Source organism: Mytilus californianus, unplaced genomic scaffold, assembly GCF_021869535.1.
Source record: "Mytilus californianus isolate M0D057914Y unplaced genomic scaffold, xbMytCali1.0.p SCAF_6, whole genome shotgun sequence".
Classification (NCBI taxonomy): domain Eukaryota; kingdom Metazoa; phylum Mollusca; class Bivalvia; order Mytilida; family Mytilidae; genus Mytilus; species Mytilus californianus.
The window spans coordinates 37502187-37518685 of NW_026262712.1; the positions used below are offsets into that span (position 1 = coordinate 37502187).

Consider the following 16499-nt stretch of genomic DNA (forward strand, 5'->3'; position numbering starts at 1 on the left):
TTCCCAGAAGCTATAATCAATTGGTCAACTTCTGTAACATTTGGTATATGGAATTATTGAAAGGTGTACATGTCCATCTGGCAAGTATCATGCACTTGACCTCATTTTCATGGTTCATTGGTCAATATCAAGTTTTCATGGTTATATCTGTTTCTATAAGCAATACGATAACAATTTTTGGTTTTATGGAATTAGTGTTTATTGTCAATGATGGTCTAAAAGGGTTCATCTGACCCGATTTACATGAATCATTGATTATGTAATGTTTATGTGATCTTTGTTGTAAAATATTTATTGATCTAAGGTGTTTTGGTAGTCAACTTGTTCATATACTAATCTGTCTCATGTAGATATTTTTAGAAATCAATAACTTTGTCAAAACTTCATGAGATGTAACACATTTTGAACAAAGGTTTCTTCACGAAAAAGAGAAATCAGCTGAATAAAACATTTGATTATTTTCAAATTTGTCGTATTTTCCTGCTAAGTGGGCTTAGATTTTGACAGTCCATTATACACGTTTACACTGACAGCAGCAACCGCAGTCGAAACACAAAGTAAAAGAAAATGTCTTTTAGATAAATTATGGAAGGCCATTACTTTTTTTTGGAATATGAGAGACAAAGACGTGGAACCAGTTTTCCCTGATCTTGTACCACTCCTGAACATGTAATTTGAATACTAATATCAACAGCTGTTATATACATAGGCATGTAGAAATGGATGTATATTTTGTTAAAGAGTTGCAAAAGATACCAAAAGGACATTCAAAATCATAAGTTAAAAGTAAACTGACAACGCCATGGCTAAACAAGAAAAAAAGATCAACAGTACTCAAAACACAACATAGAAAACTGAAGACTGAGCTACACGAACCCCACCAAAAAAACTGGGGTGATCTGAGGTGCTTCGGACGGATAAGCAGATCCTGCTCCACATGTGACACCCGTCATGTCAGCTTAAAATCGTTAAACCTTTATTTCCCGCTATTTTACACCGAAAATTGGTTTACTAATAATTTTACTCTCATGATGAGACTAAAATGCATAGTTATAGGCAGTTATGGAGCGATAGAAGCATCCGTTATTTCTTATGAAAAGTTGACGGTAGGCTATTTTTGGTACTTTTTGGTTTCGACTCCAATAAAATAGTTGTTGGGACACCTGTTGTAATGGTAGATACTCAGTAGCTGTTATGTATAAAATTGGACTCATTAGGACATGTTTCCCAATTTGAAATCAGTTAGTTCCATAAATTTTCGCTATCATTTTGTAACAGAAATTAGTTTCAAAATATCTAGCCAAAAATAACCTATATTTTTTTTTCAACAGTGACAGGATAATGGCACAAAACGAACTTTGTGGACCATGTAGGCATGAGAATAACCTTAAACATGCTAAGAGTTGGTGTACAAATTGTGAGGAAGGGCTGTGTGAAGGCTGTGAAAAAGTCCATGGATCTTTTAAAATTTCAAGAAACCATAATCTGATTTCAATTCAAGATCATCAGAAAATGATTGGTGTGTCGATAGTCCAATCATGCTTTAGACATGGAAAGAGATACGACCTATACTGTTTCTCACATGATGTCGCGTTATGTAGCACATGCGTAGATCAGCATAGATTATGTCCAAAAGTCATTCCTCTTGATGAAGCAGCAGTCAATGCCAAGCGATCAACCGCCCTAGCCGATTTGGAGGACACGATCATTGGAGCGTTAAAAAATGTTGGAAAAATAATCAAAGACCAGGAATCTGCTTCAATAGCATTTGAAAAGCAGGAACAACAAATTAGGAATAGCATAACGGAAACACGTGATAACGTGAATAAACATTTAGATCGCCTAGAGCAAATATTAGTACAAGATTTAACTGCAAAATCAAACAATTGTAAATCGGCTAATGAGAAAACATTGCAAAATTTGAAACTTGCAAACAAAAGGCTTAAACATCTAAAACAAGAAACTGAAAAAATGAAAATGTCGGGATCAAATCTACAAGTGTTTCTTGGAACTCGAGAAATTAACAAAACAGTTTCAGAGGAGATAAAATCTATTAAAAGTTCAATCAGCACAATAAAGCACTACAAGGTTAGTTTTGCATTAGATTCCATGATCATGTCTTTAGCAGAAAATGTCGGTCAATTTGGAAAACTGTTGGTCACTGAGAACAACGCAGGCTTTATATTTAAGGAAACTAAAATAGAACAAGCCCAAATTCAGGTTTCCATGCCAACGACCAACATCCATGACATTAATTTACACTTGAAGCAAAAGTTCAAAATCAAAAAGTCGGGACCATATGGGTATATTGTAGAACGTTGTGCGATACTTCCAAATGGTCATCTCTTGATTGCCCATGACCTTGGGAAGGATCAATTAATGGAGTATAACGAAAAGGGCCAACATATACGTGATATCCCAGTTTTGCGAAGACCAACTGATTTAACAGTGATTGATTCTAACCAAATTGCAATTTCCTATGGAATTAATATAGAGATAGTAGATGTCACCTTTAAACGAGTAATTAAAAAGATTAAACTTCCAGAGTGCTGCGTGGGAATTTCATATCAGAATAGCAAACTGTACCTAGTAGCAAGAGAGATTGGGATAATGGTATATGATTTATCAGGAAAATTACTAAACACATTCTATATAGCTGCCTTTAATGTCATGCACATAGCAACTTCCGTAAATAGAATATACTTCACAGACGAGGGCAAGAACACTATCAATTGCTATGATATGAATGGAGAGAAAATTTGGGTTACTCGAATCAAGTCTATTTTACTTCCTTCTGGTTTAGCAATCGGGGAAAATGACGACGTGTTTGTAGCTGGAAGTGCATCAAACAACATCACAATAATTCGCCGCGACGGTAGAGACAGTAAGACATTGTTAACGTCTGTCGATGGAATGGACGAGCCTCAAGCAATACATTATGACAAACAACGTAAAATCTTACTTGTTTGTGATGAGGCCAGCACAAATGCTGCATTGTACACAGTTGATTAAGCATTAGGAAAAACCTTCAAATGTTTTATGTGATAAAAAGTATATATCAAATTACTGCCTTTTACTCCTTTTGTCTCTATTATTAAGCATATGGTACAATACATTCATTATTACTTCTTATATTTTGTTGCGTAACAACCATGAGAACAGCTGGGGCTCAGAAGTCGTGAGATTCTCATTAGAATCACGATCTTTGAACACTCTTGTGATGATTTAAAGCATAACAATGTTCTCGTTCTTCTTTTTCTTCTTCTTCTAATACAGTGCAGTCCTCTAATTAAGTATTTTCGCACTATTGCCCATGCTGGGTGTGACAACAAAACAAAGGTACAAGAAAGTATTTACAGGTACAAGTTAAAAACAGTCTGATGGTGCGATTAAGGGATGTTGCAGCCAGTTCCCCCTTCTTGAAAGCATCTAGTGAGGTACTTTCCACCAAAGATTGTGGAAGGCTGTTCCATATCCGTATACTGTCTGGAAAGAAGGAGTGCCTGTATGTTGAAGTTCTGGCATACGGAACAAGAAATCGTGTTGTGTGTCCTTTAGCTACTGATGATGTACTAGTATTATGTAGCTCTAGCGTTGGTATTGCTACGAGGCCATGTACTATTCTGTACATCATTACTGCTTTACATCTGGCTCTCCTCTCGGCTAGTGGTTGCCACTGTAGAGTTTTTAGCAGTGATGTTACACTGCTGGTTTGTTGGTAGTCATTCATTACAAACCAGGCTGATCCTCTTTGCACACTTTCTAGTTACTGTATGTTAAGGTTGGTGAACGGGTCCCAAACTGAGCATGCATACTCCAGCAATGGTCTAACAAGCGTTGTGTAGCATACATCATTTGGTTGTTGGGGACAGTGGAGCAGGTTCTTTGGATGAAGGCCCTGGTTGAATTTGCCTTTTTAGCTATGTGTGTGTTTCAATTAATGGTTTCATGGATTGTTACGTCTAGGTATTTTGCTGAGTCAACCAATTCGACCTCCATTTGTGATTTTTTTGTATCATTTATTTACCTATTAAACATTTTAATGTTATTTATGATGTGCAGCTCACTATCTTATTTTCATTGATTATAAAGGTATGCATAAATTGCACCCTGATTCACACCCCACTCATTCAATTCTGCGCCAGGTTAATCATGTGCCTGGCTACACATGGTATTATACATGTTAAGTGGTCACGGAGAGTACACCTAAATATGATTGCGAACAGACGTTCTATTTGGTGATACCTCAGCATTATCAGTACAGGACATGGAGTTTCACATGAAACTGCTCAGGGTTTTTTCCATGTAGTATGCTTAGTTTCGATGCAACAGTGTTTAATGGCCAGACACCGTACGTCTGATTTGTTGACAAAAATCTTCCCAAATACTTGCTACGAAGGCTAACTTATCGTATCATACAACGGCCAGTGATTCTGTAATGTGGCAGAAAACATACGGATGTAGGTTTTTTTTTATAAAAAAAATGATATCAAATCAACTTTACAAGATATCTTATATACTTTATAAGATTATTTTATAAACTGTATAAGATATCTTATATACTTAATAAAGCTTCTAAAATTTATAAGATATCTTATAAAGTTTTTAAGATATCTGATAAAGAATATTATATGAGATTTCCTATAATTTAAATAAGTTATCTCATATACTATATAAGATTATATGAGTTATCTTCTATAGTATATGAGTTATCTTCTATAGTATATGATATATCTTATATAGTATATGAGATATCTTATATAGTATATGAGATATCTTATATAGTATATGAGATAACTTTTATAAATTATAAGATATCATAACTTATATGAGATATCTTCTATAGTATATAAGATATCTTATGTAGTAAATGAGATATCTTCTATAGTATATAAGATATCTTATGTAGTATATGAGATATCTTATATAAATTATAATATCTCATATAATTTTCTTTCTAAATATCTTATATACTTTATAACATATCTTATAAACTTTTGAAGATATCTTTAAACGTATATAAGAATTCTTGTAAGGTATATAATATATGTTATCAAGTTTATAAGATATCTTATAAAACTAGATTACATAAGATATCTTATAAAACTAGATTACATAATATATCTGATAAAACTAGATTACATAAGATATCTTATATATAATATTAGAAATCTTACAACGTTTATAAGATATCTTATAGATATTTTTTATATAAGATATCTTATATACTTTATAAGATATCTTATATGGAAATCATTTGAGAAATCTTATAACCTATATGAGATATCTTATATAAGAGAGGCGAAAGATACCAAAGGGACATTCAAACTCATAAGTCGAAAATAAACTGACAACGCCATGGCTAAAAAAGAAAAAAAGACAAACAGACAAACAATAGTTCACAAAACGCAACATAGAAAACTAAAGATTGAGCAACACGAACCCCACCAAAAACTGGGGGTGATCTAAGGTGCTCCGGAGGGTTAGCAGATCCTGCTCCACACGTGGCAACCGTCGTGTTGCTCATGTTAGTACAAACCCGATAATAAGTCTAATTCTGTAGGTCACATTCGGGAATAGGGGACGGGATTGTAGTTAGGAACATATCTGCTATCATCTGTGAAACGGATATTCCGTAACGGTCAACCAACTCGTGATGGCGTCCTTTAAATTTACGAAGGGATGATTTCAACTATACCGTTTGGAACTCTTGGTTTAATAGCTTCCTTGTGAGCAGCAACCCTCTATCAAGGAAATCATGTTAGTAAATACAAGCCCTGGAGTATTGTATCAACTATGAGAAATATACTCCGTATGCAGGCGCTGCTGGAATATTGCTACATAAAAATGGAAAGTTCACAATTGGGAAGCTGAAATCATCTCTTTTGTCATAAAGTTTTGTTTTCAACCGACCCTCATTGTCAATTTCTACAATGTATCTAAGGGATTATCTTAGTTCAGATCTGGCAGCTTGTGTTCTTCAACCGACCCTCATTGTCAATTTCTACAATGTATCTAAGGGATTATCTTAGTTCAGATCTGGCAGCTTGTGTTCTTCAACCTTCAAAATTTATAAAACATTTTCAATTTTTGATAGGATATAAGAATTCTCAAATGATTTCCATATGAATTTTACACATAGATGTAAGTCAAGATATGAGGCAGACTTAACTGTATCTGTTGTATCCTTTATCTCAAGTTAGAATGGATAGATGCGTTCAACATAGTCACCAAATTTTGAATTTTTAGTGAGAGAACAACATATATGTAGCGGAAAGTAAAGTTAAAGGATACTTCTAACTTCTTTTCTTTCTTCATATTAAGTTCCTGTATGAAGTCAGCCTCATATGAATGAAGGAACAAATCGGCAAGAAGAGGGCACAGTTATAGTTCCCATGGGAATGCCGATTGTTTGTCGAAAAACACGTCCTCCAGACGTAACAAATATGTTGTCAATCAAGAAATCAAGTATCTTGATAATGTCAGTTTCAGAGAAGTTTTTGTTAGAATCAGAGTGATTTTTTACAAAGTAGGATATGTCCCTCTCTAAGACAAGATACTTGTATCTACGTTAGCCATTATTTTTTATGAAACAAAGCAGGACCAACTCTTTCAATTTGTCTTTTAGTTTGGATGGGAATACTTGTGTAAAGTGTAGAAAAGTCAAATGCTTTAATACTATTGCAAGGTGAAAGAGTCTTAAACTGTATGTACTCTAAAAGATCTTTGGAATATTTTAGTATCCATATCCATATTTAGTATCTGATTCACGCCACCTCTGTAATAGGTAGTTTCACCATAACTTTGAAGCCCGGCTTTGATTGCTGATAAAATTGATGTTAATTATTTAGAAAGAGGTTTCGTGGAGCACTTGGAACACCATGCAAATTAGGCCGTTAGTTTTCTCAATCGAATTGTTTCAAATTTTTCATGTCGAGGGACTTTTATAGCCGACTAAACGGTATCGGTTTTTCTCATTGTTGAAGGCCTCACGGTTGCCTATAATTGCTTACATCCACTTATTTGAACTTTGGTGGATAGTTGACTCATTGGCAATCATACCGCATTTCCTTATTTTTATATGGTACATCTATTAGAAAAAAAACGCATACAAAAATTATAAAATTCATGGCTTAAAGAAGGGCACATGAAATGTAAATTATGATTCCTTTCTTATAAATGATGGCAGTTTTCCTGAATTGAAATTTGACTTGAAAATTGTTTATGAATTTTGAAGGTTGAAGAACACAAGCTGCCAGATCTGAACTAAGTTAATCCCTTAGATACATTGATAAAAATAAGGCCAGTGAAACACGCAACGGGTTTTCAGTCACTACTGGTATTTTCCCCCTATTTCCCTTCATTTGGGCTGGTAATTTTTGATGGTTCTCTTTAGTGGATAATATATGCATTGCAAACAAATATTACCGCCGATGAAAACAGACGTACTATAAATGCTACATAAACGTTAATGGAACTTTTATTCGTACACTTTTATCTGTATATTTTCAACAATGTTGTAGTTATTCCCTGATCTTTTGGGATGCAAATAGTTTACTCTTAAGTTTTGGAGGTTGGCATTACGGCGCAGATCTAGGACAGAATTTCTTTCTGGTTGAATATTTCCGCGCGCAAACTGGTTATCAAATAAACCTGTAGAGACTTGAAATCATGCCAAAAAATATAACAGGAACTTGTCATGAAAATTAAACAAAAATATATGTTAGGCGACGAGATATAATTGAGAATGACACAACTATCCATCAAAGATCATAGAACAAGAATGTGGGTGAAAAAGTACTATACGGCTTCCGACAAAAATCATAGAACAAGAATGTGGGTGAAAAAGTACTATACGGCTTCCGACAAAAATCATAGAACAAGAATGTGGGTGAAAAAGTACTATACGGCTTCCGACAAAAATCATAGAACAAGAATGTGGGTGAAAAAGTACTATACGGCTTCCGACAAAAAACATAGAACAAGATTGTGGGTGAAAAAGTACTATACGGCTTCCGACAAAAAACATAGAACAAGAATGTGGGTGAAAAAGTACTATACGGCTTCCGACGAAAATCATAGAACAAGAATGTGGGTGAAAAAGTACTATACGGCTTCCGACAAAAATCATAGAACAAGAATGTGGGTGAAAAAGTACTATACGGCTTCCGACAAAAATCATAGAACAAGAATGTGGGTGAAAAAGTACTATACGGCTTCCGACAAAAATCATAGAACAAGAATGTGGGTGAAAAAGTACTAAACGGCTTCCGACAAAAATCATAGAACAAGAATGTGGGTGAAAAAGTACTATACGGCTTCCGACAAAAAACATAGAACAAGAATGTGGGTGAAAAAGTACTATACGGCTTCCGACAAAAATCATAGAACAAGAATGTGGGTGAAAAAGTACTATACGGCTTCCGACAAAAATCATAGAACAAGAATGTGGGTGAAAAAGTACTATACGGCTTCGGACAAAAATCACAGAACAAGAATGTGGGTGAAAAAGTACTATACGGCTTCCGACAAAAATCACAGAACAAGAATGTGGCTGAAAAAGTATTATACGGCTTACGACAAAAATCATAGAACAAGAATGTGGGTGAACAAGTACTATACGGCTTCCGACAAAAATCAAAGCCCATACCGTGAAGTAACATAATCAAAACTGGCTAACAAAATTAAGAAACATTACTGAAGACAAAAGTAACGACTGGTTTAAACCAATAACATTAAACGAAAAACAATTATGACAGACGGTAACTAATGACATTCACCTAACTGCATACTTCTGGCTTGGGACATCACATAAAGAATGTTGCTTTTATTTAGTTTGAGCACAGACAGCCCTATTTGGCAAATTGGCAAAAAAAATTCTAACAAACATACAAATTAATCTAACAAAGACGCCAACAAAAAAGGTATAGTAGATATAGAGAATATATTTAAAGTATTGTAAATTTGTATGCTTACGTATTGTGCACAGGTCAGTTTACCTTCGTGCATGTACAATGAAAAATATAGCAAAGGTATTAATACCCATAACGTGTTAAGAATTAACACTGTTTTTTATGAAAATAATCACAAAATATTCCTTTTTGTCGAGTCTGCGACTTTTGTCGCAAAAGCGAGACATAGCGATCCTACATTCCGTCGTCGGCGTCGTCGTCACAAAAAATTGGTAAAAATCGTCATCAAAGGGCAATAACTATAATAAGGAATCGACTGACAATTTCGACCAAGTAGATGAAAGGCAAAAATGAAAAGCAATGGTAAAATTTGTCATTTAAAGGCAATAACTCCTATAATAAGTGGTCTAACAGTTTTGACGTATATAAACAATTGGTAGAGCTCAACATTCTGAAGATTTTTGCTGCCCTCAGCTTTTCTCTATTTATAACAGTTTTCTAAATAACAGACAAAACTTGCATTTAACCCCTATGTTCTATTTTCAGCCATGTCGGCCATTTTGATTGGCAGGCGGGGTCATCGGACACATTTTTTAAACAAGATACCCCAATGATGATTGTGGCCAAGATTGGTTAAATTTGGCCCAGCAGTAGTTGCAGAGGAGAAGATTTTTGTAAAAGTTAACGACGACGGACGACGACGACGGACGCCGGGACGACGGACGCCAAGTGATGAGAAAAACTCACTTGGTCCTTCGGGCCAGGTGAGCTAAAAAGGTATTCCATAATTCTTTCAAAACATTATAACCCCACATTCTGCATGTTTATATAAAAAAAGTTGAATATACCAAATCCAACGTGTGGATAGTATAAGATTTATAGACCATGCCTTCATTGGCTATACACCAATTCCATCTGTTGAAATTATATGTTTTTGTAAGCCATGATTTATTGCACTAAATACTTTAAAATATTTTACTAGTAAAAATGAGATTGGAAACTGGGAATTTGTCAAATAGACGACAACCCGACCAAAGAGCAGAAAACATCCCAAGGCCACCAATGGGTCTTCAACACAGCGAGAAAAAACTAAATAACTGGATAACTCGACAAACATGTTCGCCCTCAGTTTTGGCCTAGGTCAAATATCGAAATTCAATTCATATGTTTTATTACAAAAGTTAATGATAAGTTCGTTGATAATAGTGAAAGGGGCCCTGGCTACGAGATATATAAAAAATATAAAATATGATTTTTTTTTGTTCAATCATTAATGAAAGTGAAATAGTGAAATAATATATCGCTTTTAGCAGCCAGTATGGTTCAATATTGTCAAAATAAGCTAAGAAACATTGATAATGAATTATTCACTTGCAAGTGAATAATTCGACCTCATTGAATCCTTATTCATGTGAACTTTAATTTAACCCCTTAGCTAGAGTTGGATACCGCATGCATTGTGCGTGTTCAATTATTTAAAGGAAAAGAATGTCAACATTGAAAGTGAAACAAAGGTAAACCATTCGATTGACTGATTCGATCCACAAACATTCTTATACAGGTAAAAACGATGATTAACATATATTTTTAATCTATGATATGAAATTAAACAGACCTAGAAAAATCCTTTAGCACGAGTCTACTTTCTATTTATAACTATATTTATGTTTATATCGCTTATATGGCAATCGGATGTATTCGGAGGTCAACTCGACAGTTAATTAGATGGCGTCTAGACTAAAATACACACGAAACGAAGCTACTTATTATCGAGCCTATGCCCGGTATATTGTTTATTTTAGACTTTTTATAATTTGGATAAATGTTTTACATTGTTATAAATCAAATATGAGAATTTGAGTCAAATCGGTGAACATGAATTTGACAGCTAGTGCCCCTTTAAGGGACTCGTTAAAAGCTCTGAAAGATTAGTATTAATTCACCTACTAGAGGACTCGAACTAATTTTACGAGTTATTTGTGTAGTTTAGATGTAATTGGCTTTGGATTCGTTTTTAGTAACTATGAATACTCTTAGATCGGTAAGTTGTGTCTTTAGGTTTGTGTGCTTTTTGTCGATCTAATGAATCAAGCTTCTTCTAATTGATTTTTTCAGTTTGTTCTTATGTTCTGCTGTTACACCACTGTCGTATGACTTAATTACCTATGTTAAATTCAAATGTGAAATTTTCGGTTTTTGTTTGACTTGGAAATCACGGTACTTTATTGCAACCAATGTAATGTCTGATTTACCTATAAACGCATTTTCCACCATGTTTCATTTAAATCACCTACATATCTTTTTGTTTTACTTTTAGGGTTCTGTCAGCAGTCAAAAACTCAGTTCTGTTAAATATGAATGATATATGTATTGAGTTAACTAAATGTCTGACAATTTTGTTTTATGAAAGATACAAGGCTTATAATTTTGTACGCCAGACGCACGTTTCGTCTTCAAAAGACTCATCGATTACGCTCGAATAAAAATATTGAAAAGGCCAAATCATGTACGCAATTGACGAGCACATAGGACCCAGAAATCCGAAAGGTTCACCAAATACAGCTAAGATATTTTATCCTCTGGGGTAAAAATCCTAAACGTTTCAGACAATTCAAAGATTGGTTAACAGTTAATTTATAAATTATAACGAAAGCAAGACCAACTGAAACTGTATTTCTTACTAAAGAGCTAAAATAAGTACTACTAAAGAAGTTTGAAATAGCATTTATATACTGTGTTTACTTCTACATGATAAATCTAGTGTGACTTTTGCTTCTTTGAATATTCGACACTGTACGATTTAGAAAAATCAAAGATTTTGGTTACTCTAGTAGAGAAGATGGCATTTCCCCCTTGAAACACTTGTTTAATAACCAATAATATAAAGCTTTGATCTCCAGCAAACATGTTTAACATCGCCCAATGTTGCATGTGCCTGTCACAAGTCCGGAGTCATTGGTTGTCATTCAATCGTCTATCATATCGTTTATTGTTTTGTACAAAATCATGCCGTTAGTTTTCTCCTGTGAATTGTTTTACAGTTTGTCATTTTAGAGACCTTCAAAGCCTACTATACGGTATGTGTTCTGCTTAGTGTTGAATGACGTACAATGACCTTTAGATGATCACATCTACGTCATTTGGTCTCTGGTGTATATATAGTTGTCTCATTGGCAATATTACCAAATCTTATTACTTTCTATCGGTACCCTTTATAACTTACTTTACGGTATGGGTTTTGCTCATTGTTAAAGGCTGTACACTGTATATATACTTACATCCACATCTTTTGCTCTTTGGTAGATATTTATTACATTGACAATCATACCACATCTTGTCATTTTTATACTTATCACCTAAACTAAATGTTGGCCAATTAACCATACAACTTAAACTTATTCCTTAAACCAATTATAGTTAGCCTACTACTTGTTGTTTTGTATCAGAGAAATGGCCTTGTCACAGAATCATAACATTGACCAAGAACCATATTCATGACAAAAAGGTCAAGGTCAGATAAAAACCCTAACGGACTGATACGTACACTCTAAATACATTCTACACACCAAATGTAGTTGATGACGTACGCTTATAGTATGTGACAAATGAACCTAATAATGAAAAATACCAAAATGACTCAGATTATTAGACAAACGTGTGCGGTTAATTTAACATGTGACAATCTAATGTAAAGTAGCATAGATTCAAACGACATTAACATTTTATCCAATCAATTTGTATAAATTTTGGCTGCTGGACACCCACCAATCAACGTATCTTTGGTAAGAAAATTCTAGTTTATCTAATGCTTATACATTATCTTAAATATCTATCGCTGGGAAGGACCTGCTATGGAAGGATAATGTATTGTTTCATTATCTTTAATCTACTAAAATATAAATTCCTTAAATTAAATTTTCCATAAAAAGGCAAAAAGAAAGTTTCAACTTTGTTTTTAAATTATTGCTATGATATGTTGATTTTGTTTAATTAGTCATTTACTTTTTTCTGCAAAATGTTTTGAAATAACTAAAATAAGAATTATAAGAATCGACAAAACATATTTTTACAACATTTACAATTGTTTTAACTTGATCATAATCACAATATTTGATGACAATTACCATTTCAAAGTCATGTAATGTTTTATCGGCAAAAAGGTTTCTGTGAATCTATGTCCCTGCTTAGTTGATTGGTTTCTAAATCAATGTCCCTGTTTAGTTGATTGTTTTCAAATTTTTGCTTTCAACCTGGAAGAGGAGGGCAGTATCCTTTCTATTTACCACTAGTAATTGGTTTGTTGATCGATCATAGTTTAATACGGTTGGTTCATGTAGTCCATCTTTCGCACTCAATAGCTCCATCGATCGCTTTCCATCTGACGACAACACAATAACTTTTATAAAAGTAAAAACGCGCTACATAATCGTTACCATTATTGTCTACAGTGATACCTCTTGGGAATTTCAATACGCTCTCGTCTTTGAATGTCCAAATCACTATTCCTTTCATATCACAACAAGTTACTGTATGTTGTTCGCAATTTGCGTAATAAAGTTTATTGTTAAATTTTGCAACATATGAACATTTTGACATTTTAGATATCTTTAATTTTTCAATTACTTCACAACTCCCATTTTTAAGTATGTGTAAACCTTCAAACCTTGCGCAAGTGATAAGCTTAGAGTTATTGTACACTATTCTATAATACCACGATTCTAAACTAATTTTTCTGCAGACTTTTCTGTTTTTTTATATCTATAATATTTATAGAACTACTGCCATTACCACCAGATGTTGCAGCAATAGTGTTATCTTCTGGAATAAATGTTATATCCATTACATTACATGGTTTTAAAATGATTTCAAAAACTTTGTCTCAGTCACTACTGAAAATTTTTACATGATTATTCGACCGACAGGAAAGTACCAATCTGCCATCAGGTAGTATTAAACAGCCTGTCGTGTTGGACAACCCTGTATTGATAGTTTGTTTCAAATTCAATTGTATGTCTTCAATTAATCTTGGTGATTTACTGACTACCTCTAACTGAGCTTGTTTCATCTTTTTTCTCTTCATAATAACGTTACTGCATTTCATCTCCACATCTATCTGTCCATTTTTCTTCAAATTGGAAATCTTTTGGAAAGCATCATCATATTTCAAGAACAAAACAACCTGCTTGAGACTTTCGGAGCTTGCCAATGTTTCCAAAAATCTCTCTTCAACAGTCATATTAGTTTCCATCTGTTTGATGGCTAAATATGTTTGCAACTCTGACGCGTGCTACTTTACATTCGAAAGAGTAGTCTTGTATTCATTTATTACTGTGTTCTTTTTCTCCAATGAAGTCAGTAAATCTTTTATTTTCTGTCTTTCTTTCTCCTCTTTAGTATTCAATTCCTTCATCAGGTTTTCTTGGATTTGGTCAAGGTGACTGTTGATTCTTATCCTCGTTTGTTGAATCGCTATTTCAATATCTCTTTTCTGGTCTTTTAGGGATGTAAGATTATTTTTTCGGTCTTTCGTTATTTTCTCCAAATTATCTGCAACTTCTATTAGCATGAGCTCGATATCGTATAGTGCATTTGAGGACTTGACATCCTTTATGATGTCATCAATCACAGTGATATCTTTACAATCGTTATGAGCTTCAATAAAGCATCTGCGGCAGCAAGGACAGTCATGCTTTCTGCAGTATGTTTGGTATTTTTCATTGTGTTTTAAGCAATTGTGTGTAATTTCCAAAATCTCTGTTGGCAATTTACTATAAGTCATGATTGTTTGAGGCACATAGACAAATATTTATTTGAAATACAAAGAAAGCAATACATTAAAAATGGTTTCAAATTTAACGATATCCTAAGTATATATTAAGTTTCATAAAATCTGACCTGACTAGGATTTTTTCTATGTATTATGGCAGCCATTTAAAAATGTGGTGGTCAAAGGATTTAATTTAAAATATTACGTTTCATTGAAATCCTAGTTCAAAAAGATGCTACTTAAAAGTTGTGTTTTTTTTAACTAGGGCCAAGTGTTTACTCGAAATTTTACACTGGGAATCAATTTGAAGTAGCAAATTTTATATATCTTACAATTTTTGTTGCAATCTATGTATTCCAGATGTTTCTCAAAATTTGTGATCTATAGCTTATCTGAAATGCATTAATCTGGGTAAATCAGCAATGCCTAAACTCGGATTCATAAAAACCACCAGGACCATCGCTTATCATCAATGTCTTATTCCGGATTCATAGATATCCACTAGGACTATTACTTATCATCAATGCCTTAATCAGAATTCGTGACTGAATTCTTAATGCAAACATGGAGTGTCATCTCTTCAGATGTTTAAACAACTCGGTTCGCATACTTGGAAGAAAAGGAATGAATATCATTAAGGTGAACCTATGTTTCTATGTAATGATAATTATGCTACAGATGATTTATTTGGTATCTTTCAAAGAAACAAAGATGTCTTTAAAATTTTAGACAGTTACAGAAAATAATTTACTCGGGATCCAAATTGTGGTGAACAAATTTTGGTCGGAATTTTCGGTCCTTAATGGCCCTTTTCAATTTTGTTAATTCGAGCGTTACTGATGAGTCTTTTGTAGACGACATGCTCGTCTGGCGTACGTAATTTCAACCCTGGTATCTATTATGAGTTTATATACATTTAGAATTCTAAATTTATAAAATGTTTTATAAACTTAATGAAATATCTTTCAGATTTGTTAAGAAATCCTATATATGATAGAATGTATTTTATAAGATTTTATAAGATATTTAATGAAGATAAACAGATATATGTATATATTTCATTAGATATCTTATATATCTTATGAGATGTCTTATATTTAAACTTACATAAAATATCATGTATAATATATGTTATAAATTTGATATCTTTAGATAATATGATACATCTTATAACAAATAGAAGATATTTGATATAGTACGTTTTTTAATGTTTAACAAATTTACATTTTTGTTAAAATGACGTGCCATAACACCGTTTCGTTATTTAAAAATAGAATGTAACTATTTGTTCAAAATTTTTTATATATCGTACATTGCATTTTTGTAGGTGAGTCATAGAACCCAGGATGATAACTGTGCTACCCTAAAAGATAAAGTTATGAATTATTGATTAAGTAATTAGCGGTTAGATTTGGAATTCATTGGACAGGTTTCCCACGGGATTGTCTGAGGATTAAACATTTAGAAGAACAAAAAAGCAGACTTTTCTATTTTGTTACCCAGTGGTTTGAATGTAGAGACTGCAGGATGATTGATTTTAATACCAAGTAGAAAAGGGGAGGGGTTCGAATGTTTGTTGAATCGTACGTTCTCTGTTTTTTTTTATATGAAAAAATAAGAAAGAATCGAGAAAGAATAAAATAACATTTCCTATATAAAAAGATAGACATAAAGAATTGCATTGTCTACATTTACAGAAGTGCAACCTGTAAGTGTTCACATATTTGTCCTTTTGTCTATTCAAAGCTGTTATTTCGTAATCATTCCCCATATTCTTATTTCTGGAGCTTTATCTTAAATGAAATCTTTTTCTAAAGAAA

The 16499-nt window shown here is 33.3% G+C and overlaps 1 protein-coding gene across 1 annotated transcript in view; it reads left to right on the top strand.

Annotated features, from left to right (window-relative positions):
• Positions 1–16499, top strand: part of LOC127705450 (uncharacterized) — a 351867-nt gene that overhangs the window by 227464 nt on the left and 107904 nt on the right. The window lies entirely within an intron of this gene.